This window comes from Mobula hypostoma, chromosome 11, assembly GCF_963921235.1.
Source record: "Mobula hypostoma chromosome 11, sMobHyp1.1, whole genome shotgun sequence".
NCBI lineage: Eukaryota > Metazoa > Chordata > Chondrichthyes > Myliobatiformes > Myliobatidae > Mobula > Mobula hypostoma.
In genome coordinates this window covers 88,150,808-88,173,983 of record NC_086107.1, presented here as the reverse complement: position 1 = coordinate 88,173,983, position 23,176 = coordinate 88,150,808, and the positions used below count along the sequence as shown (strand labels likewise).

At 44.1% G+C, this 23,176-nt stretch overlaps 1 pseudogene; it reads right to left on the bottom strand.

The window, feature by feature from the left end:
- LOC134353495 (guanylate-binding protein 1-like) overlaps positions 1-23,176 on the bottom strand; it is a 53,771-nt pseudogene that overhangs the window by 22,927 nt on the left and 7,668 nt on the right.

Sequence of the window (23,176 nt, the reverse complement as noted above, 5' to 3'; positions counted from 1 at the left end):
TCCCTCTGAACACCTAGAATAGATTATGGCATATAACTCACTCCTAGAAATCTGTTATTCAACATATAATCTCCCCAAATCCCTGCATTAGATCCAAGCCTCTAAAACATTCCCAGTGATCTGTTTATTTTCTATATAGAAACTTTCAAACCCCTGGATTGGGTCTCAACCTGTATCTCACAACTGGGAGTCCATTGTTGTACAATATAAAATGCCACAGAAAGGGATCTGTTGTGATACTGTCATAGTCCTGACTGAACAATGGCAGGCATCAAAGATCCAGCGCTCCAATTCCCCGGAGTATGGTTATCTGCCACTGTCCCTTATCGACTCAGACTGCCAAATATTGCCGGCACATTCCTCCATGGAATGTCTGTACTGTGAGGGGACCCTGAAGTACCCCTATTAACTGTGCTTTTGAAAAGAGAGAGAGAGAGAGTTATTTAACATCGATAGCTTGTGTGACGAGAGAGAAAGAGAGAGAGGAAGATTAACGGTTCAACTGTCACTTTAAAAACTGGAAGTAACTTTGGATTTCTACTGAGTTTGGAGTTGGAGACAGCACCAAGCAGCTCAAAAGTTGCTATGGTGACAGGCTGTTGATATTACTTCAAGGATAGTTCGCCTGCTTGTGCATTTCTTCACAGACGAAGGAGGGATTATTTGAATGACAGTTGATTCTCAGTACAGGAAAATAAAATAGGAGGTCAGATGATACAGACCTCAGACACGTGTTTGGACACTGAATGAGCATTGTTGTGCCCGCAGTAAAAGTGTGTTTTGGAAGATCAATCAGGCGGATCGATCCAATCACTCTTGCAGTGGAAGGAAGAAAAGGGGTTGACTGGTGGGGAGTTGTCCATGTGTGCACCCTCTCCTGGGGGATAGCTCCACCACAGAAAACCAGTCCCCTTTGTTAAAGTCACAGTCGGTGACTTGTAAAGGATTTCGAACGACAATGAGAAGATCTACTGCGTCAGCTCACCTGAAGACTCAAATCTCAAATCTCTCTCTCTCTCTCTCTCTCTCTCTCTCTCTCTCTCCATCACTACTCAACTAAATCCATGAATTGAACTGAACTGAACTGAACTTTACTCATCATCGTAAGACTGTATCTTTTTACCTCTAGACTTAAAGAAGCTTGTTTTTTTCACACATATATTTCCACACCTACTGATATACTTACTTATATATATAATCATTGCTAACCTGTTTGAGTTATCTACATTTATATGACTGTATTGTGTAGTTACTGATAAATATTATTAGTTTATAGCAATACTGGACTCCAAAGTGTTTTTCATCTCTGCTGGTTCTTTATTCCCGTCACTGGGTACGAGACAGTACTTATAGGCCTTGTGCTGAGCACTCAGTGCTCAATCGTAGGAGTTCCATTTCTAGTCCCACTGTTTGTAATTTTGCCTTTAGATTTTGTTTGTATCATCTTGTTTATTTTGAGTCTGAATTAATTCTGGACCTTGCTCTGCACTTGGATTAACCACCATCCGTAGGTCTCTCGTTACAGCATGATTGAGCCATCATGAACTCAACAGAGTACGAATGTCTGTAAACCACACTGGCCCTACCAGGGAGCAACTGTAGGCAGACCTGACAACATGCTTCAGGAGATCCCCACCACTCTCCAGAAATTCTCATACTCCAGTCAGCAGGATCCAAGTTCGGCCGGAGTGGCTGCCAGTTCCAGGCATGTTCAAGCTGGAGACTCTGTCAATAATCGTCTACTCCTCATCAAGAAGGCCTCAAAGCCCCCTGCTTCTTTCTTGACAAAAGAACCAACCAGTTCTCCTCCACCACTATCCTCCTCTGTCTGACACAACTGGTCCTCATCCTGAATTTTTTTTTCTCTGTTTGGCTCTTCCAGTTTGCAGTTCCTGATGTTTACGGTTACTGTTCTATAGATTTGCTAAGTATGCCTGCAGGAAAATAATCTCAGGGTTGTATGTAGTGATGTCTATGTACACTGATAATACATTTACATTGAACCTTGAATGCCCACTTTCTCTAAACCCAAGGGGTAGCTATGGGCACTTGCATGGGCTCAAGCTATGCGTGCCTCTTTGTCGGCTGTATAGAACAGTTTATGTTCGAAAACTTGCCCAGTTTTACTCTCCAACTCTTCCTCCATAACACTGATGACTGTGTTGGTTCTGCTTCGTGTACCCACGCTGAGCTCAGCAATTTTATCAATATTGCTTCTAACTTCCACCCTGCACTTAATTTAACTTGGTCCATCTCTGACACCTCCCTTCACTTTCTTGCTCTCTCTTTCTCCATCTCTGGAGAGAAACTGACAACCAACATCTTTTATAAACCTACTGATTCTTGACTCTACTTTTTCAGTGGCTCAGGCGCAGTGAGTGTTACTGTCAGAGCTGTATGGTAGTTGGGAGAAAGAGTATAGAAGGAGCAGATTTGGGTAAGGCCAATCTTTTTCAGATTCACAGGCATGGTAAGTGTTGGCATCAGAGGCTGAAACTCAGTTGCAGATAAATGAAGATCGGGTCAAGCAGAGTGGCTAATATTGGAGTGTGCCAGAGATAGAGTGGGAAGGCTTTAGCTTTACAGGCAAGAAAAAAATCTGCCGATGATGGTAACCAAAACAACACACCTAAAATGATGGAGGAACTCAGCAGGCCTAGCAGCATCTATGGAAAGGGGTAAACAGCTGACATTAAAGTCAGGCAGTGTGGGAGTGATCGGGGATTCATTAGTTAGGGGTTAGAAAGAAGATTCTGTGAACACCAGGATTGTGTGTACCCTAGGCGGCTAGGGTCCAGGATGTATCGGAGTGGCAGCAGGATATTCTCATGGGGGGAGGTTGAACAGCCAGACCTTGTGGAGCATATTCATATCATTGCCACAGGCAGAAAATGGAAAGAGATCCTCCTCAGTAAGTACATATAGTTAGGAAAGAGGCTGAAGACAAGGATCTCCAAGATACTAATCTGCAGATTACCAGTGGTGTCATGCCTAGAGCAGGTATGAATGGATAATAGGACGGATCAATGAATGCCTGAGGAGGGGGTGCAGGGGACCGGGTTTCAAGTTCTTGGATCACTGGAACATTTTCTAGGGAAGGAGTGACCTGTACAAGAGGAGTGGGTTGCACCTGAACTGGGGGGGAACCAATATCATGCTTGGATGCAGAGAATGTGAGTGGGGTACTCAGTGAGTACTTTGCTTCAGTATTTATCAAGGAAAAACACACAGACGACTAGAAGATTAGAGCGGAGTATATAAATATGTTGGGGCATTTAGAGGTCAAGGAGGAGGAAGTGTTGCGTCTCCTGATGAACATTAAGGTGGTAAGTCCTCAGGATCTGATGGGATTTACCACAGGTTATTGAAGGAGGCAAGAGGCGAGATTGCTGGGCCCTTGACCAGTATCTTCATGTCATCTCTAGCCACAGGTGAGATCCCAGAGGACTGACGAGTGGTTAATGCTGTACCTCTGTTTAAGAAGGGACCAAAGGAAAATCCTGGGAACTGTAGACTGGTGAGTCTCATGTCAGTTGTAGGGAAATTGCTGGAGAAAATTCTTTAGCGTAAGATACATAAGCATTTGGAAACACATGGCATAATTAGAGAGAGCCAGGCAACACACACACACAAAATGCTGAAGGAACTCAGCAGGCCAGGCAGCATCTATGGAAAAAAAGTACAGTTGACATTTCAGGCCGAGACCCTTCAGCAGGATTGAAGATAAAAAGATGAGGAATAGATTTAAAAGGTGGGGGAGAGGAGAGAGAAACGCAAGGTGATAGGTGAAACTGGGAGCAGGAGGGATGAAATAAAAAGCTGGGAAGTTGATTGGTGAAAGAGTTATCAGGCTGGAGAATGGGAATTCTGATAGGTGAGGATAGAGGTCATGGCAGAAAGAAAAGTGGGAGGACCACCAGAGGGAAGTGATGGGCAGGCAAGGAAATAAGGTGAGAGAGGGAAACAGGGTTGGGCTTTGGTGAAGGAGAGGACGGGAGTGGGGGCGTTACCGGAAGTTTGAGAAATTAATGTTCATGCCATCAGGTTAGAGGCTAACCAGACGGAATACAAGGTGCTGTTCCACCAACCTGAGTGTGGCCTCATTGCAACAACAGAGGAGGCCATGGATTGACATATAGGGATGGGAATGGGTAGTTGAATTAAAATGGGTTGCCCGGTGTAGATGTGGAGACCATTTCACTGAGTACCTACACTCTGTCTGCCAGAAGAAGTGAGATCTCCCGGTAGCTACCCATGTTAATTCCACTTCCCATTCCCATTCTGATATGTCCATCCTTGGCCTCCTCCACTGTCAAGAGGAAACACTTGTGTTGCAGGAACAACACCTTGTATTCCGTTTACGTGGCCACCAACCTCATGGCATGAACATCGATCTTTCAAACTTTCAGTAATGAACCCCACCCCCATTTTACCATTTCCTACCCCGTTTTCTTTCCCTCACCTTATCTCCTTGCTCACTGATTGCCTCCCTCTGGTGCTCCTACCCCTCCCCCCCGCCCCCGTTTCTTCACTCCATGGCCTTCTATCCTCACCTATCGGACTCCTCCTTCTTCACCAATCAACTTCCCAGCTATTTACTTCATCTCTCCCCCTCCTGGTTTTACTCATCACCAGTGTTTCTCCCTTCCCTCCCCCACCTTTTAAGTTTACTCCTCATCTCTTTTTTCTCCAGTCCTGCTGGAGGTGCTCAGCCTGAAACATTGACTGTACTTTTTTCCATAGATGCTGCTTGGCCTGCTGAGTTCCTCCAGCGTTTTGTGTGTGTGTTGCTTGGATTTCCAGTATCTGCAGATTTTCTCTTGTTAGAGAGAGCCAGCATGGCTTTGTGCGGTGCAGGTTGTGTTTTCCAAACGGACTGATTTTTTTCAAGGTGTCAAGAGAGATTGAAGGTAGGGCAGTGGATGAAGTTTTCATGGATTTTAATAAGGCGTTTGACAAAGTCCCTCATGTGAGGCTCATCAAGAAAATTAAGATGCAAGGGGTCCACAGTGAATTGGCTGTTTGGGTTCAGAACTGGCTTACATATTAGAGACAGAGGGTAATGGTTGAAGGGACTTACTGAAGCTGGAGGTCTGTAATTAGTGGTATTCCACAGGGATCTGTGCTGGGAACTCTGCTGTTTTGTGATGTATACACAGTAAATAACCTGGATTAAAATGTAGTTTGGTGGGTTAGTAAATTTGCAGATGATACCAAGACTGGTGGAGTTGTGGATAGTGCAGCAGACTGGCAAAGAATACAGTACAGCATAGATCAGTTGCAGATATGGTCAGGGAAGTGGCAGACGCAGTTTCACCTAGATAAATGTGAGGTGTTGGACCTTGGTAGGGCAAATGCAAGGAGACAGTTTACTGTTAAGGGCAAGATCCTTAGTAGAGTGATCTTGGGAGCCAAGTTCATAACTCTTTCTACGTAGCTACACAGATCAATATGGTGGTTAAAAAGGCTTATTGAATCCTTGCTTTTATTAGTCGGGGCACTGAGTTCAAAAGTCAAAAGGTTGTGTTGCAACTTCATAAGACTCTGGTGAGGCTGTATCTGAAGTACTGTATTACATTCTGGTCGCCCCATTATAGTAAAGATTTTGAGAGTTTGGAGAGGGTGCAGAAGAGGTTTACCAGGATGCTCCTTGTTTAAAGGGCATGTACTGTCAGGACGGGCTGGATAATCTTGGGTTGCTTTCTCTGGAGCAGTGGAGGCTGAGAGGAGATCTGATAGAGGTTTATAAGAATATAAGAGGCATATATAAAATAGACAGGGTTGAAGGTGAGAGGATATAGGTTTAAAGGATATAGAGCAGAATGCTGTCAGCTGAAGAGCCTTTTTCTGTGCAGTACTTTTCTATGATCTATACCTCTTTTAAAAATACCTCCTGTAAAAATACCATTCCCTTTTCTCAGTTTCTTTGCCTCTGCCTCATCAGTTCCCAGGATGTGGCTTTCCATTCCAGGACAACAGAGATTGATTTTGGTAGGTCAAATATGATGGCAGAATATAGTACTAATGGTAAGACTCCTGGCAGTGTGGAGGATCAGCGAGATCTTGGGGACCGTGTCCATAGAACGCTCAAAGCAGCTGTGCAGGTTGACACTGTGGTTAATAAGGTATATGGTGTATTGGCCTTCATTAATCATGGAATTGAATTCAGGAGCCGAGAGGTAATGTTGCAGCTATATAGGACCCTGGTCAGACCCCACTTGGAGTACTGTGCTCAGCTCTGGTCGCCTCACTACAGGAAGGATGTGGAAGCCATAGAAAGGGTGCAGAGGTGATACCATAAGGAGCAGAATTAGGCCATTCAGCTCATCAAGTCTGCTCTGCCATTCCATCATGGCTGATCCCAGATCCCACACAACTCCACACACCTGCCTTCTTTGCCATATCCTTTGATGCCCTGACCGATCAGGAAATAATTAACTTCTGCCTCAAAGACACCCACGGACTTGGCCTTCACCGCAGTCTTTGGCAGAACATTCCACAGATTCACAAATCTTTGGCTAAAATTTTCTAAAAGGTTGCCCCTCAATTTTGAGGCATGCCCTCTAGTTCTGGATACACCCACCATAGAAAACATCCTCACTACATCCACCCTATCTGGTCTTTTCAACATTCGGTAGGCTTCAATGAGATATCCATGCATTCTTCTAAATTCCAGTGAGTACAGACCCAAAGCTGCCAAACACTCTTCAACGTTACCCCTTTTATTCCCAGAATCATCCTTGTGAACCTCCTTTGGACTCTCTCCAATGACAACAAATCCTTTCTGAGATATGGGGCCCAAAACAATTGACAATACTCCAATTGCAGCCTGACTAGTGTCTTAAAGGCTCAGTATTATCTCCTTGCTTTTATATTCTATTCCCTTTGAAATAAATGCCAACATTGCATTTGCCTTCTTTACCACAAACTCAACCTGTAAATTAACCTTCTGGGAGTCTTGCATGAGGACTCCAAGGTCTGTCTGCACCTCTGATGTTCGAACCTTCTCCCCATTTAGATAATAGTCCACACTATTGTTCCATTTACCAAAACGCATTATCATACATTTCCCAACACTGTATTACATCTGCCCCTATTTTGCCAATTTTTCCATTTTGTCCAAGTCCTGCTACAATCGCATTGGTTCCTCAGCACTTGCTACCTTTCCACATATTTTTGTATCGTCTACAAACTTTGCCACAGAGTCATCAATCCCATTATCCAAATCATTCACAAAAAAATGTGAGTAGTAGTGGTCCCAATACTGATCGCTGAGGAACACCATTATTCACTTGCAGCCAACCAAAAAAGGCCCCTTTTATTTCTACTCGCTGCCCCCTGCATTTCTCTATCCATGGCAGTATCTTTCCTGTAATGTCAAAGGATTTCATCTTGTTAAGCAGCCTCATGTGTGGCATTTTAAAAAGTGCCTTGTGAAAATCCAAGTAAATGACTTCCACTGCCTCTCCTTTATCCACTCTGCATGTTACTTCATCGAAGAACTCTAATAGATTTGCAGTCAAGATTTTCCCTAACAGAAACCATAATGATTTTGACTTATTTTATGATTAGTCTCCAAGTACCCTGAAACCTCATCCTTAATAATAGACTCCAACACTTTCCTAACCACTGAAGTGAGGTTAACTGGCCTATAATTTCCTCTCTTTTGCCTTCCTCCTTTCTTAAAGAGTACAGTGACATTTGCAATCTTCTAGTTCTCATACAACTTCATATATCTTTTAAGAATGAAGTTACATAATCAAAGAACTGATTTCTAAGAGCTACCGCATGAAATTCATTAAATAAAACTGTTTTCAACAAAGTACAGTACCTGTTAGTGATTTTGAGGACATTGGAAATGTATGCTATCTTTCCCCTGGAAATACTACTTTAGATTCAGTTCACATTTTGTTATACAGGTGGATGTACGGTGCCTTCACAGGCTTCAGTGCCACTATCAAATAAACCCTTGCACAGTAATCAGACTGTGGAATGCATAAAAGAAAGTTGCTTACAACAAGTTACCACATAACATTCTTGAGGCACATGGCAATATACACTTTTCTCTCTGGTAAAACTCATTTAACTTATGTAAACACAAGAGGCTCTGCAGATGCTGGAAATCTACGGCAGCACACATATAATACTGGAGGAACTCAGCAGGTCAGGCAGCATCTATGCAAATGCATAAACAGTCGATGTTTCAGGCAAAGACCCATGTACTTAATTGGGGAAGAGCAGGTCAAGTGGCAGGAACTTTGGAGCCTAGATTGGGAGCAGGTGTTCTCAGAAGAATGCACAGCAGAATTCTAGACGTTGTTTAGGGAATACATGCGTCAAGGTAGGTCTGTCCCACTGAGCGGGTGTAGCTGAAGGAACAAGGAAGGTGGAACATTTCATCAACAGGAAGAAGCAAGTATATTTAAAGTTTAAAAGAAATAAATATTAGACAGGGCTTTTGAGAAGTATACGTTGGCCAATAAAGGATTTATGAGAGATAGAAGGAGACATAAGAAGGACTTAGCAATAGAGACACAGCAATACAGCATGGATTCAGGCCCTTCAGCCCAACTAGTCCATGCCAACCACATTCTCCAACCGGCTGGTCCTATTTTCCTTCATTCAGCCCATTTCCCTCCACGTTAGTGCTTCTGAAAAGATGCTGTTGTAACTTCCTTAACCACTTCCTCTAACAGCTTGTTTCATATACTCTCCACCCTCTGTGTGGAAAAACATACTTCTCTGGTCCTTTTAGATCTTTCCCCCCACACCCGACACCTATGTCCCCTGTGGTTAGACTCCCCAACCCGGGGAAAAGATTATTACCATCCACATTATCTATGCCTCTCATAAATGAAAACATTTCTACAGAGTCACTCCTCATTCTCCTACATTCCAAGGAATAAAGACCTAGCCTGGCCCAGCCCTCGTTATAACTAGCAACAACCTCACTCTTTCTGCATTCTTTCCAATTTAACCATCTCGTTCTGAAACAAGGTATCAAAATTGTACTCCTTCTGATTTAATGATGTCTCTTTTCTGTAACAGAATGACCAAAACTGAACATAATATTCTAGGTAATGTCTCACTAATATCTTGTACAATGGCAACATTACCTCTTAAATTCTATATAAAATGACCTGACTAATGACTAATAGCCGGCTGGAACTGTAGGGAGATCTACACCAAACTTTGAGGAGAGTGGTCCCCGGTTTGAATCTGGCCAGCTCCTTGCACGCTTTCCATCCATGCTGGGTTGACCATCGAGCCAGCAACACAGTCTCGTAAAATGCCACTGTAATTTTTGATAACCTTTCTCACTCTCTATGATATTACCTATTTTGCTGTCATCCACAAACTTACTGATTGTACCTTGGATGGTCATAAATAATATAATGAACTGCAAATGTCCCAGCACCAATCCGTGAGGAACACCACTACCAACGGGCCTCTAGTAGGAGAAAAAACCTTTGACCATCAAGCTAATTACAAATTTAATTAGCTATCTCTCCCTGGATTGAATGCAATCGAACCTTCCAGACTAGCCTGACATGTGGATCCTTGTCAAAGGCTGTGCTGAGGAATGTTCACTGCCCTATCATCATCTTGCTTAACTTGAAAATCTCTACAACATTTGTCAGACCCGATTTCCTATGCACAAAGCTGCACTGACTATCTAAAAGCAACGTCACTCAGAATCCCCTCAAGTACCTTACCTACTACTGATGTCACACTCACCTGTCTATAACTCTTGTCTTTGCTGCCATTATTCAGTAACAGTACAACATTAGCCAGCCTCCAGTCTTCTTGTGGCGACAGCTGAAGCAAACATCACTGCAAGGGCCTCCACAATTTCATTTGATGCTTTTCACTTGGTCAGGCTCTAGGGTTTATCCATTCTAAAACACCCCAAGTACTCCAATACCTACTCCTCGATAATTCAAATGTGGTCCGAGAAACATAGAAAACCTACAGCACAATACAGGCCCTTCAGCCCACAAAGCTGTGCCGAACATGTCCCTACCTTAGAACTACCTCAGATTTACCCATAGCCCTCTATTTTTCTAAGCTCCATGTATCCATCCAGAGTCTCTTAAAAGACCCTATTGTTTCCGCCTCCACCACCACCGCCACCGGCAGCCCATTGCATGCACTCAGCACTCTCTGCATAAAAAACGTACCCCTGACATCTCCTCTGTACCTACGACCAAGCAGCTTAGAATTATGCCCTCTCGTGCTAGCCATTTCAGCTCTGGGAAAAAGCCTCTGACTATCCACACAATCAATGTCCCTCATTGTCTTGTACACCTCTATCAGGTCACCTCTCATCCTCCGTCGCTTCAAGGAAAAAAGGCCGAGTTCACTCAACCTGTTCTCATAAGACATGCTCTCCAATCCAGGCAACATCCTTGTAAATCTCATCTCCACCCTTTCTGTGGTTTCCACGTCCTTCTTATAGTGAGGCGACCAGAATTGAGCATAGCACTCCAAGTGAGATCTGACTAGGGTCCTATATAGCTGCAACATTACCTATTGGCCAAAGACTCAACCTCCATAGCAGCTTCGAGTGTCCTATGGGCTCAGACCCCAAGATCCCTCTGATCCTCTCCACTAGTGTTCACCAACCTTTTTAAGCCCAAGATCCCCTACCTCGGCCTTAGTGAAAGGCAAGATCTACCTACTAAATTGTTTAGAGAAAAAACGGCTCAGATTGTACTTCCAACATGAGGCCTTGTGGATCTGTGGAATGCTCTGCCTCAGAAGGCTGTGGAGGCCAATTTTCTGGATGCTTTCAAGAAAGAGATAGAGCCCTTAATGATAGCGGAGTCAAGGGATATGAGGAGAAGGCAGGAACGGGGTACTGATTATGGATGATCATCCATGATCACAGTGAATGGCGGTGCTGGCTCGAAGGACCGAATGGCTTACTCCTGCACCTATTGTCTATTGCCTGTCATTTGGGCTAATTGTATTTGAATTACATAAAATGCTTTTGTCAAACTTTCAAATTAATTTAACCAAGAAAACACTGTAACTAGCATATCAAATGAGCAATATCTGACTTTCTTTAAGAATATTACAGTACTTCATACCTTTAATTCTATGTTTCATTATTTAATTTTATTTCGACATGAAAAATAAATTAAGAAATATTGATTGTTGCACTCAATGTGATGACTGGGGCTGAATACTTTCTGCTAGTTCCCTGAAATTTGGCTCATAACTACAGACAGCCAGTCTGAGACAGTCTGTGAGGTGTCTGTCAATAAGACAGCTCCTGTACTTAGATTTAATAATTTTCATCTGTGAAAATACAATTTCACACAGATAAGTTGACCCAAAGTAGGCACTGACTTTTAGTGCACATGTGGTGAGATGAGGAAACTTCTCCCTGCTGATAACCCCCAAAAATCACCGTCCCTTGATCTTGCTTTAAGCTCGATGTCATTTTGCAAATCAATTATTTTCATTTCAATATCACGTGGCACACCAAATACTTGCTGGAATTTGGCTGCTATCTGTTCTATATCGATCGGCAGAAATGGGTATGAAATAAATGCAGCAATATCTTTTATGATATTTATCTCTCCAAAACGCCGATCGAACTCTTTTGCCAGTTTGTCTAGGTAAGCACATTACTGCTCAGGGAGAAAAACATTTTTTTCCTTGATGGCCTCTAACATTTTCTCCAAGTTGGGAAAGTGTTTCGGCCTCCTGTTCTTTAAATTTGAAATCCAAACACCAAACTTGGCCTTAAACGCATTTACTGCGCTTATCATGTGGGGCAAGTGTCGGTCTTTTCCCATGAGCTCGTTGTTAAGTGCGTTTAATTTAGCCATTAGGTCCATCAGAAACCCTAAATCCAGTAGCCATGCATCATCTGACAGCTCCTCGTGGTCCTCGTTTCTTGTCAACAGAAAAATCTTTATCTCAGGCAGCAAGTCAACAAATCGTTGCAACACTTTGCCATGACTCAACCACCGAATGGAGGGGCTATACACACATGCGCACCGGGCAGAAAGAATGAAAGTAAAATCCTGCAACCCCGGAAACAGCCTCTCTATACAAACAGCTTTCCGTAGCGGGAGTATTGCTATATTACCATTATCCTAATAGTATTACTTATTTTTATAATGCTCACATTCAACAGTATTTGTGTATTTATTTTTCTTTCTTTCTCGGGATCTACTGGGAAAGTCTTAAAGATCGACTGGCCGATCGTGATCAACTGGTTGGCAACGACTACTCTACACTGCCAAGAGTCTTACCATTAATGCTATACTCTGCCATCATATTTGATCTACCAAAATAAACCACCTCACACTTATCTGGGTTGAACTCCATCTGCCACTTCTCAGTCCAGTTTTGCATCCTATCAATGTCCCGTTGTAACCTCTGACAGCCCTCCACACTATCCACAACACCCCCAACCTTTGTGTCATCAGGAATGCACTAACCCATCCCTCCACTTCCTCATCCAGGTCATTTATAAAAATCACAAAGAGTAGGGGTCCCAGAACAGATCGCTGAGGCACACCACTGGTCACCGACTTCCATGCAGAATATGACGCATCTACATCCACTCTTTGCCTTCTGTGGGCAAGCCAGTTCTGAATCCACAAAGCAATGGCCCCTTGGATCTCATGCCTCCTTACTTTTTCAATAAGCCTTGCATGGGGTACCTTATCAAATGTCTTGCTAAAATCCATATACACTTCAGGGGAGGAGAAGATGGTGGTGTGATGCAGTGCACGTCGCCGCTCCGAAATGGTATCGGTATTTGTAAGTAGGTACCGTGCACAATCCTGATTTGATGGAGACAGATGTGAGAAACACGGAGGAACATCTGAAGAAACTTCTGAAATGCCTGCTTCGCTGCTGCTGCTACTGTGCGATCGAGGATCTCCCGTGGGGAAGGCCCCAAATCCTCAGCTTTGCCTGTCGCCTGTGGCTGGGGCCGGGGTCGAAGCGCTCAGCAGAAATAGTGATCGGTGCTTGGTGTCGGAGAGCTGGTCGGAGGCTCGAAGTTTTCCGACGGACTCGAGTCGGCTGTGGTCGGGTGCTTTCAGGGTGCTGCATCGGCAAGTTTGCGGGGCTGGAGGTGCATGGCAGGGAGAGTTTGTCTTTCTTCTACCGTCTGCGTGAGATGATGGGACTTTCGAGAGACTTTGAGACTTTTTTGTACTGTGCCCATGGTCTATTCTTTATCAAATTATGGTATTGCTTTGCACTGTTGTAACTGTATGTTATAATTATGTGGTTTTTGTCAGTTTTTTTAGTCTTGGTTTGTCTTGTGAATGCTGAAGGACCATTGTATCATTTCTTAATGCATGCATTACTAAATGACAATAAAAGAGGACTGCGTGTCCTCATAATCTAATCTAATCTAATCTAATCTACGGCTCTACCTTCATCAATGTCTTTAGTCATATCCTCAAAAAATTCAATCAGGCTCGTAAGGCACGACCTACCCTTGACAAAGCCATGCTGACTATTCCTAATCATATTTTGCCTCTCCAAATGTTCATAACGCCTGACGCTCAGGATCTTCTCCATCAAATTACCAACCACTGAAGTAAGACTGACTGGTCGACAAATTCCTGGGCTACCTCTACTCTCTTTCTCCAATAAGGGAACAACATCTGCAACCCTCCAATTCTCCGGAACCTCTCCTGTCCTTATTGATGATGCAGTGATCACTGCCAGAGCCTCAGCAACATCTTGCCTCACTTCCCACAGTAGCCTTGGGTACATTTTGTCCAGTCCCAGTGACTTATCCAACTTGATGCTTTCCAAAAGCTCCAGCACATCCTCTTCCTTAATTATCTACATGCTCAAGCTTTTCAGTCCACTGCAAGTCATCCCTACAATCGCCAAGATCCTTTTCTGTAGTGAATACTGAAGCAAAGTATTCAATAAGTACCTCTGCTAACTCCTCTGGTCCCATACACACTTTTCCACTGTCACAAGTGATCGGTCCTATTCTCTCATGTCTTATCCTCTTGCTCTTCACATTCTTGTAGAATACCTTGGGGTTTTCCTTAATCCTGCCCACCAAAGTCTTCTCATGGCCCCTTCTGGCTTTCCTAATTTCATTCTTGAGCTGTCTTCTTTTTAAACTCTTCTCGCTGTTCTCACTGGGCGACCTCCACCCGCTTGCGCAGTCGTGCCCCGTTCAAACCACTGAGGAAATAACTGTCACCTTTTTAACTCTGCTCTGCAAGATCAACGTTTGTATCCCTCATTTATTTCACATCCACTATTTTCTCCATCAGTAGAAACTGATGATAAATATTCATTAACAAATCTTGTCCCTTTTCTCTAGCTTCACACATACACAGCTCTGATGATCCTCAAGGAGACCTATTCTCTCCCTAGCCTCCTTTTTACTCTTAATATAGCTTTTGAATTTCCTGGAATTTTCCTTAACTTTGACTTCCAGATCTACATCATACCCTCTTTTTGCCATCCTGATTTCTCTCTAAAGTGTACTCACACAATTCTTGTTATTGCTGAGAGATTCACTTGTTTCCAATTGCCTAAACCCAATGTATAACCAGAGCCTGAATACTTCTTGTCATTTAGGGGTCCCTCAGTTTTCCAGCCTTGCCATACTACCTCTGGACCTTGATATTACACTTTCAAAAGCTTCCCATTGCCAGTCATTTCTTTACCAGCAAACTGCCTCACCCAAACAAACTCTTAAACATCCCGTGTAACACCCCCAAAACTAGCCCTGCCCCAGTTTATTCTTAGCAGCATGAAGGAACAGGGATCTAATCTCATAGGTCCCTCAAACTTCCTGCATAAGTTTGATCAGGTGGTTAAGACCTATGGTTGGTTAAATTTCATTAGTAGGTGGACTAGGTTCAAACACCACAAGGTAATTTTACAGTTCGATAGACTACAATTGGTGTCATTGAATCACCAATCACTTCATTCCATTTTGTCTATGCCAGCCTGGTCTTCTGCATTGTCTCATCTACCTGCACCCAGACCATATCACTCCATATCTCTCTCTCCATGTACCAAACCAAACCTCTCTTAAATGTTACACTTGAACTTGCATATCCTGGCTGCTCATTCCACACTCACACCACCCTCTGAGTGAAGGAGACCCCATCAGATTCCACTTAAATATTTTACCTTTCACCCTAAAACTGTTCTAGTCTCATCCAGCCAAAGGGGGAAAATGCCAACAAGTATTCACCCTATCTATACCTATCATAATTTTTCATATCTCAAGATTCAAGATTGTTTAATGTTATTTCCAATACACAGGTGTAAAGAGATATCATGATCTGCCCTCATTCTCCTCTCCCCAAGTTTAAGAGAACAGAATAATTGTTACTCTTGATATGATGCTGCACAGAAAAGAAAACACAAGGAATCCAATAAATAAAAGAAAAAAACACAACCTTTCCCTACAACTGAGGTCCCGAAGTCCCAGCAACAGCCAAAGATTAAAAGATCCAATGTACATTTATTATGAAAGTTTGTATTCAATATACAACCCTGAGATTTATCTTCCCACAGACAGACATGGAACAAAAAAAATCCTGGAACCTGTTCAAACAAAATCATCAAACCACATCCCCATCCCACGTGAAAAAAAAGTAATTGTACAAACAGGAAAAAAAGAAATTAAAAATGAGCAAAAAACATAGAATATAAAACACAAAATTGAAAGAGTCCAGGCAAATTCCATTCAGCTTCATTTGTCACCTGCAGGCCACCACGATCAAAGTCACCCAAATGAGCAGCAGAAGAGGAGTGACCAGAAACCAGAACCACATCATAACACGGATCAATTAAAACTTGCCCAGGACCGTGGTCTTTAGCACAATCCTTCAGCAGCATCAGGTGAGAGGGAGAAAGAAACCATTCAAAAGCATGACCCTTCAGCTAGTAGCAGTGAGTGAGAAGCTGGTCGAGAGCCACCCCTCACCATCTCCTCGATGTTTTCAATCTTTCTCAATGCTTTAATCGGTGAGTAATGGAGTCAATCATGGTCTTGCAACCCGACTCCAGGCTTCTGGCCCTCAAGGCCACATACCTCACCGAAATCCCTCAATGACACTGAAGTACTAGGTCACTCGATTGGCCCAAAAACATGCCACCAACATGTAGATGACAGGTTCTGACAATAGCAGACCCATATTAGAAAGAAAAAGAAGACATAAAAGAAGTGAAAGAAGCAGTTTCATGAACCTTCTGAAAGTCGTCATCTTTAGTCGCGTTGTTCACTGGTACCATCTTCTTCCTTGTAAATTTTCTCTATATTCTTTCAATCTTATTGATGTCTTTCATGTAGATAGGTGTTGAAAACTGCACAAGGTACTCCAAATTCAACTTCACCAACATCTTACATACTGTAACGTCATTGCATTTGGTATTTGTTGCTTCAATATAGGAAGGATGAGGAAGTTTCAGAGAGGGTGCAGAGGAAATGCTGCCTGGATTAGAGAGCATGTCTTATGAGGAATGGTTGAGTGAGTTAGGGCTTTTCACTTTGGAGAATGAGAGGCAACTTAATATAGGTGGATAATATTATGAGAGGAATAGATAAAGTGTCTTTTTCCTAGGTCAGCAATGGCTGATAGCAGAGGACACCCATTTAAGTTGAGTGGAGAAATGTTTAGGGGAGATGTCAGAGAGAGGTATTTTGCACAGTGTGCAGTACACATTGCTGGCGACAGTGGTAGAGCCTGATGTAATATCAATATTTTAGAGGCTCTTAGGCAAATCTATGTAAGAAAAATAGAGATGCCTGCATAAGAATGAATGTGGCCTCAAGTCAGTGGGGGATTTTCATTGATTTTGGGTGTCTGGAGTGTGGGTGCAAAGAACAAAGGTGTTTGAAAACTACATCTAATTTAAAGGAAGCATTGTGGATCCATTGTAACAATAGTATTATCCTGCTGTTACCTTTGATCATTAGTATATAAAAATATCATATAATAGTGGTTTGAGCTGGCCGTTTCCTTTAAGTTGGTCTGAATATGATGCCTGTTACATGTTTTTACTGAACAAAATTCTTCTATACCCACTAGCCACTATCTTCAGTGTCTCTCCAGGAATTGTTCATGCTGCAGCATTTGGGAGCTCACTTGGATACGTCAGTAGCCCATCGTGTGGTCAGCAATTTAAGCAGTCTAAGTGGGTGAGTATTTTTGAGGTTAGCACTCACACTCGGATCTATTCGGGTCAGTCACCAGGGTGTCACAAAGTATCACAAACGTGGCAAAGAATTGAACTGGTTATAATTGTAGTGTGTGTTTGTTGGTCAAATATCTGGAGCAACCTCTGCTTAGAGTTTTCTAGGTAGCCATTAGGGATTATGGTGAAGATGTAGATCTGCAGTAGGGAAATGATGGGTTATTGGGGAAAGGGTTCCAAACGACAGGGCATTTCTGCTGCCCTATTTGATTAGATCCTCCTAAAAGTTTGGCCTTTACAGGAAGAAATTTATTTTTGTCCTGGAGGGGCAAGAAGGGGCTGGAAAGACTTTTTCTGGAGAATTGTCCTACTGTTACCTTTGATCTTTAGCATGTAAAAATGTTATGTAATATTGGATCCAGCAGTCCTCTTCCACCAAGAGTGTTTCAATATGAAGCCTGTTGCTCATTTTTGTTGAGTAAAACACTTCAATATCCACTAGTTCAGTGTCTCTCTCGTGACGTTGGTCACAATACCTCACCTCTATTTTGAGGCTATGCCCTCTAGTCCTAGACTCCCCCACCAAGGAGAATGCACTCTAACTAGACCTTCCAACATTGGATATGTTTCAATGAGATTCACCTTCATACTTCTACATTCTAGCGAGTACTGCCCAGAGCTTTCAAGGGTTAAGGGTTTCAGGGAATAGCAGAAAAATGGAGATGAGAAAAAAAATTAGCCATTGTAGAATGGTGGAAAAGACTTGGAGTTTTCTATTCGCTTCTATATCTCATTGTCCATTCTCAGAATGAGAATTCCTAAGATTCAAAAGGAGAAATTCTTACTTGTCTCTCTCTGACGTGAGCTGACCCCTATTCCAAGATGATCCCACAGTTCTGGATCTTCCTCCTACCATGGAAACCATCCTCTCAAGACCAAAGAAGTTGTTGTGGTTTGAAAAGCTTTGTTCCTTAAAATGGCGCCAGAGTACAACGATGACTCTGCGAACTGCAGGAAATTACACCAGTTTTCCTCTTAAATATTCTCCTTTTGAACTACTTTCACTGTAACCTGCAGCATGTAAATCTCCTTTTCGCAATAGACTATGAATCTATATCAATGATATTCAGATCTCATGTTTGTTGGTTAAATGCGGAGCAGTTTAGTGCGGCGCCTTTAAGGGCCAACGCCACGGCCACGGCCAAAAAGGCGGCAAGAGAATCGGGATTCAAACCATGTTGAAGCGCAGAGGATGAGGCCTCCTCTTCCGAGCATCTCGTTGGCGAATGTAGTGTCACTTGAAAATAAGATTGACGATCTCAGGACAAGACTGCTGTATCAGAGGCAGATCTCAGTTGTTTGTTGCATTGAGACTTGGTTAATAGCAAACACGCCGGACGCAACAATCCAACCAGAAGGTTATACCATCTTCAGAATGGATCGAACCTGGAGTTCTGGACAGGAAATAGATGTTGGGAATGCTTTTTAGTCAATTCTAGTTGGTGCATGGACGTTGGGGTTATGTCAGCTTCTTGTTTTCCTCATTTAGAACAACTAACAATTAAATGTAGACCATTCTACTTGCCTCAGGAGTTCTCATCCATGATCCTCACCACAGTTTACATCCCACCAGCGGCTGATAATAAGCAAGCAGTCATGAAACTACTCGATGCTGTTTGTAAACAAGAAACAGCCCATCCCGATGCATTTCAAACTATAGTCGGCAATTTTAACCAGGCCTGTTTGAAGAAAACCCTGCACACTTAACACCAGCATGTAACCTGTTGCACCAGAGGTCCCATCACACTCGACCACTGCTTCATTACGATAAGGTATGTCTATCGTTCCTTCCTGAGGCCGCATTTTGGCAAGTCGGATCATTTGGCTGGACTCCTGATACCAGCATACAGACAGAGCTTAAAGAGCAAGGCTCCAGAGATCAAGACAACTAATAGGTGGTAGCGGGATGCTGAGGAACAGTTACAGGATTGCCTTGGTCAGTGGACTGGGCCATGTTCAAGAGCACTTCCGAGAATCTGAATGACTACACCAGGGTCATTGCAGACTTTATCAAAACAGCTGTGGATGAGTGTGTGAAACTGTTCGGTGTTTCCCCAATCAGAAGCCCTGGATGAACAATGAAATCCAGAACCTGCTGAGAGCCAGATCAGAGGCATTCAAGTCTGGAGATGAAGAATGCTACAGAGGTGCAGGTATGATCTCTGGGAAGTCCTTTCTCAGGCAAAGTGGAAATTCTGGAGGATACTGGAATAAACAAGGGAGCTGGACAGCTTTGTCAGGGTTTCAATGCTTCAAACTTCCTACAAAGATAAATTGAGTGACAGAGGAGACAGCAGAGCTTTGCTTCCAGATGAGCACAATGCCTGTTATGTTCACTTTGACCACCATCATGCACCCCGATGTCTCCTGATGGTCCTTTGGTCTCGGTGTTGGACTGTGCGGGCTGCCTTCAGGAGAATAAATCTAAGGCAAGCACGCTCTTTATCGATTACAGCTTGGCATTTAACACCATCATCCACTCAAAACTGATCTGTAAACTCTAAGATCTGGTCCTCAAAATCCCCTTGTGCAATTGGATCCTGGATTTGCTCACTTGTAGAATGCAGTTAGTTTGGTTTGGCAAAAACACTTCCTCCATAATCTCCACCAACACAGGAGCAGGGATGTGTACTTAGCCCCCAGATCCACTCCCTTTACAATAATGACAGCTCCAACACCATATGCAAGTTTGCTGATGACACCACTGTTGTGGGCTGTATCAAAGGGGGTGATGAATCAGCATACAGGAGGGATATTGAAAACTTGACTAGGTGGTGTAATAACAACAACCTGTCACTCATTGTCAATAAGACCATGGAACTGATTGTAGACTTCAGGAGAGAGAAACCAGAGGTCCTTGAGCCAGTAATCATTGGAGGATCAGAGGTGGAGAGGGTCAGTAACTTTAAATTCCTGGATGTCACTATCTGAGAGGACCTGTCCTGGACCCATCATATAAATTGTGACGAGAATACACATAGATTAAGATGTTAGCTGTCCTGTGCTGGCACCAGTGGGATCAGCAGTTGGTCTGCCACCTGTCTTCAGGAGAAAGGGAGATAAGGAAAACAATGGAGAAGCATTTGGAGATGTTAATGAAGGGACGGGAGAGTTTAACGGAAGGAGAGCTGTCAAGATCGGCTCCCCCTTTGAATCCTGAACTGTTTGAAGTGATGGACAGGCAATACCCCAGCAGGGGGATAAAAAGGGACAGGTTCGCTAAGGCAGGACACACGACACCCCGAGGTAACGAGACCCTGGAAGCGGTGCGTCTCCCACAAGTCGGTGGGAAGTTTTGGACGGCTGATCGCGGGATCAAGCCATAGACGCACAGGGTGGAAAGGCACGATCGGCGGAAACCTGGTGTGTGTCCACCCTTGCCTGGGTGCCAGGTTCACCGCAGAGAAACGATTGTATCTGGAAACGGAGTGGTCACGGTCGGTGACCTCAGATGACATCACAAAGGGCTCGCACGAAAGCTGACTGCGAAGAATATCGAAGGTCTGTGTGGAAGCCATTTGAATATTCATTCGTTTTGCTCTCTCTCTCCTCCCCCCCCCCCCCCACTGTCCATCTCCCACGGCAGCGATTACTGCGAACTGAACTTTGCGTCACTTTGAAACTGGTCATTTACCCCTAGACAACGATAGAGCTTGATTGATCCTGTTATCTTAATTCTGTGTACATGTGTGTTTATCATTGCTGAACTGTTGCATTTACTATCCTTTTGATTAGAGTACTGTGTTGCTTGTTTCTTTAATAAAACTTTCTTAGTTCTAGTAATCCAGACCAACTGAGTGATCCATTTCTGCTGGTTTGGCAACCCAGTTACGGGGTACGTACCGTAAGTGGGGGCTCATCCGGGATTTTGAACGCTAAATTTGGGACAGAGTAAATTGATTGGGTTAAAATTCCCGAAAGAAAGAAAAGACAAACAGCAGAAATGGAGGTTGAGGGATTTATAAAGGCGCCGACCTTGGAGGCATTAGAGGATGCCAGGAAAGTGGAATTGGCAGCTGTGGCCAAACGGTTGAATCTTGCTAAGGGGAAGTCGACAATGAGGAGAGAGGAGATACACAGAGCTATCGTAGAGCACTATGTATCCAGAGGTGTGTTTCCCCAAGGCGAGTTGGAGGTGGCGTCTATAGAAAAACCTGCTGGAGACGCGGTACAGGTGCAGCTTGAAAAACTGAGACTCGAGCACGAGTTCCGGGTACGGCAGTTAGAACACAAAGAGAAGCAGTTAGAAAGGCGGGAGAAAGAGAAATAGTTAGAAAGGCGGGAGAAAGAGAAACAGTTAGAAAGGCAGGAGAGAGAGAGAGAGAGAGACAGTTGGAGCGAGAGGAGAAACAGAGGGAAAGGGAATTCGAGCTGGAGAAGTTAAAGATAAGGGCAGAGCAGGGACCCGTGCCGAACCAAGGTGGAGGGTTCCGGGCGACCCAGGAGGTTAGGCTGGTTCCTCCATTTGACGATACTGACGTGGATCGGTACTTTCTCCATTTCGAAAAAGTTGCTACAAGTCAGGACTGGCCGAGGGATGTGGGCTGTTTTGCTTCAGAGTGTACTGAAAGGGAAAGCCCAACAAGCTTACTCAGCTTTGTCCGCAGAAGATGCCCAGAGGTATGAGGTGGTGAAAGAGGCCATCCTCAGGTTTTATGAATTGGTCCCGGAGGCATACCGGCAGAGGTTCCGGAATGCGAGGAAGCAGTGGGACCGCACGTATTTAGAGTTTGCCCGTGAGATGCAGACATATTGTGAACGTTGGTGCGTCTCGAAGGGGGTAGAGGGGGATTATGACAGACTGCTACAGCTGATCCTAATTGAGCAGTTTAAAGGTTGTGTCCCTGAGGGTATGAGACCCTACCTAGATGAGAAAGAGGCAGCCACGTTAGCCACAACTGCTAAGTTAGCGGATGAGTACGCATTGACACATAAAACGAAGTTTGCCCCGAGTAAAGGCTACCAGAAGGGTAGTCAGGACGGCGGGGAGAGTCCACCAGAAAAGTCAGAAAGTAAGCCGGGGACTAGTGAGAAGGATGAGGTAGATCAGGAGCAGTCTGGTAGGAAGTCTCCTGGGGTCGTCTGTTATAATTGCGGGAAAGTCGGACACTTTGCGTCCAGGTGCTTTGCCCCAAAGAAGGAGATGGGAAAAGGAAAAACGGTGATTTTGACTGGCTGTATCGAGCTAGTAAATGAACCGCTAGGAGAGGACAGGTCTGCCAAAGTTCAGGAAGGGCGCGAGAGGTTTATCTCGGCCGGATTGGTGTCAGTGAAGGAGGGGTTAAAACCAGTTCCAGTGCGGATCTGGAGAGACACGGGAGTGTGTCAGTCACTGATACTGAAGAGTGTATTAGAGTTTAGCTCAGAGACCCAGACTGGGGAGGTCAAGGTCAAAAGTATTGGGGAAGGGACAGAGGCAGTCCCTTTGCACCAGATACACTTACAAAGCAACCTGGTCTCTGGACTAGTCACGATCAGGGTGAGGTCCGAATTACCGATGACAGGCGTGGAAGTCTTGCTCGGTAATGACCTCGCCGGGGGAAACGTGTTCCCAGCGGGTGAGATTTACAGATCAGCCTGCCAGCATTGAGGCCCCGCCCATGGACTCACAGGTTCATCACGGGACTGCGGTAGTAAATTTAGCTGAGACGTTTCTGCCAGCCTTGTACGAGAAGGGGGTGGAAAGTGAAAAGAAGGAGTGTAGTGAAACAAGAGGTAGTGAGGGAGCTGAGACAGACTTAGCATTAGCCAGGAAAGAATTTGTGCAGGCGCAGGAGCGAGACGAGGGGCTGATGGTTTTGGCAGAGACAGCTCTCTCTGACGCAGAATTAACAAGGGAACCAGTAGGCTATTGTGTGGAGGAGGAAGTGCTAAGGAAGAAAGGGAGACCAAGTACCGTACCCGCAGATGAGGAATGGGGGGTGGTGCAAAGGAGTTATGGGGATGAGATTTTTAA